Here is a 2741-nt window from a genome sequence, read left to right as displayed (position 1 = left end):
GGCCTTGGAAGCTGGCATCACATGCTGGGGGGAAAGGCAGCTCAGATAGAGGTCAGAACACCAACTAAAGGGTATTTGGAGGACCCGCTCTGGGTGGGAGATGCATGCCAAAAGTAGACCATAGAGCCATTCTTTCTGCCCCACCAAGATCACGATTTGACCCCCACAAGAGGCTATCCAGCACGACCACAGCCCCAGAGGCACATGGATCCAATTCAGAACCAGAGGCTTTTGGCAGAAATGTGACTGAACTATGCATTAAGCTACGGCACCATTCGCCCTCAGGTGGGAAAGGGTATTTGTCGCTTCTGCCTTTCTCCCCCCTGGCGGCACGATTCCCACCACCTCAGAGACTATTGGACAGCCAGGTATGAGCTAGGGTGACAGGGCAACTACAGCCTCGTGGGATTGGGGGTGAAGGGTGAAACCAGCCCATTTGTCCTGCCAGCCAAGACCATGAGTTGCCCACCATGAGTGGCTCTCTGGCATGCCATGGCCCCAGAGAACAAAAGAGAATGCCCTGCCACAAAGGCACGTTTGGGGGCAGGGTGGGAGGAATACTGGTATCATTGGTGGTGGAGAATGATTTCCTTGAGCAGGCACCAGTTACCTCTCCATTCGTCCTAGCCCTCAGATTTTAGCAAGTACCACATTAGAGGTTTTTTCACGGTCAGGAAAATGAGATACTTCATTGTTACTGGGTTTTGGCATATAGAATACACCACGGGTAGCTTGCCAGTCTCTGCCATGTAGGCAAGATATGCTTGGTAACCTGCCATGTTCTCCGAGAAAGAGAACTGGACAATATGAGTTGTTGTCTTATCAGCAAGATCCAGTCTCTGGATCTTGGCCATTGATGGGATTACATGGCTCCAGAGGCAGTCCGTGGGTGTAACCCTTAGCTACTGGAAGATGGGGGATCTGGATGGAGGAGGCCCATTCTTAGTCTGAGCAGACTTGAATATACAGCCCCGGGTCCCGCACACCTGGGTTCCTCTGCTAGTTCTTCATGCATGAGGCTCCTTCAAGTGTGGTGAGAGTGGTCTTAAGCATACCTATTGCTGGCTGCAGAGGTCTTCAGCTGTCAGGTCTCTGCTCGGGGTGCTGAGGGAAACACAACCCACACCCTCCAAGGGGCCCTGGTGAGGAAAGCCAGGTGCGGCTTCAGGAGACTGTCATTTCAGAGATATTTAAACTTAATTTTAGATCGAAAAGTACACATCATTCAAACAGTTTTATGTGCTTAGTAATAAAATATTACACACATTTTCAATCACCTAAGAAAGCCCATTCTGCTCAGAGAACTAGATTTTTAATTACAGGTCTGTTTTGCCCATGTGGAATGACTGAGAATCACTATGAGTTGATATAAAACTCACTATACACACAAAGATGCACACAGGTTACTTTGAGTCATCTGTGTTGTTAATGTGTCTTGACCATTAAACTACATTGAGACCCCTTTTATCTCCTTTACAGGAGCCTCATGAGTCTCACCTTCCCTTCAAGTTGAACTTGTAATAAGGTGGAATGAAATCATCAATATGATTCTCACCTCTTTCTTCAGGAGAAAAATCCTACTTACTTTCAAGGTGGTCAAAGTGCGGACAACGCAATCCACCGTTTTCTGGAGATGTACACGGGACCGAGGTGAGAATAGCAAAAGGCTCCAGTTCAATTTTCTTAATGAAGGTTTCAGGGTAGAGCATTAAACAAGACTGATTCACCATCTTCCAAAAGAATTATTTTGCAAAACTGATGCCCTGGGTATGGTAAAAGATATTATGGTAAAAACTAGACTTTTCTTTCTGGGACATTAATGTTCTAAATTTATCACTTCAAGGTGCTTTGAAATACCTTCCTAGATTGGGAATCACTGTCTGCCATAGGAGTGACTAAGGATAACACTCAAAGAAATCAGAAGAGAAAAATAGGGAAAAAAATAGGGAAAAAAATAGGGAAAAAAATTTATACTCAGTTTGGCAACACATATCCTAAAATTGAAATGATACAGAGATTAGCATGATCCTTACACAGAGATGACAGGCCAACTTGTAAAGTGTTCCATATTTTTGTTGCATTAAAAATTAACAGGGCTACTTTAAGCTAAGACAAGCCCCACAAATACTCCAAATTTCGACAGAAAGTTAGCAAAAATCCCCATCACAATGATCTTTCTCAATGTCAATGGACTAAATACACCAATTCAGAGGCACAGGATGGCAGGATGAAATAGAAAACTGAACCCAACATTCTGCTGCCTGCAAGAAAAATATCTGAATAATCAAAGCAACCATGGGCTCAAAGTCAAAGGCTGGAAAGCAATTCTTCAAGAAAAGAACACCTCCAAAAAGCTGCAGTCGCCATACTAGTATCAGACCACGTGGACTTCAGGCTAAAGGTTATAAGAGACAGCGAAGTTCATTTCTTAAAGATCATGGGATCTGTACATCAGAAAGAACTCACCCTCCTCAATGTATATGCTCCTAATGACATACCAGCAAAATACGTAAAAACAACTTCTAATAGACTTGAAGAAAAACATTGATAGCAACACAATGCTAGATGGAGATTTCAACAGTACTTTCTCACTTCTCAATAGATCAAACAGACAAAAACTCGGCAAGAAAATATTTTATTTGAGGGAAGTAATGAACAACCATTGGCTTAGAGAAGAAATGAAAGAGGAAATAAAAAGATTCCAGAAAAAAATGATAACGAGGAACTACCAGAACGTGTGG

General features: G+C 43.4%; 1 pseudogene; it reads left to right on the top strand.

The window, feature by feature from the left end:
- Positions 1-1977: 1977 nt before the first annotated feature.
- On the top strand, positions 1978-2074 carry LOC130025824 (uncharacterized; annotated as a pseudogene).
- The last annotated feature ends 667 nt before the right edge of the window (positions 2075-2741 follow it).

This window comes from Sorex fumeus, unplaced genomic scaffold, assembly GCF_029834395.1.
Source record: "Sorex fumeus unplaced genomic scaffold, SorFum_2.1 ptg000032l, whole genome shotgun sequence".
Classification (NCBI taxonomy): Eukaryota; Metazoa; Chordata; class Mammalia; order Eulipotyphla; family Soricidae; genus Sorex; species Sorex fumeus.
This window is presented reverse-complemented; position numbering and strand designations above follow the sequence as displayed.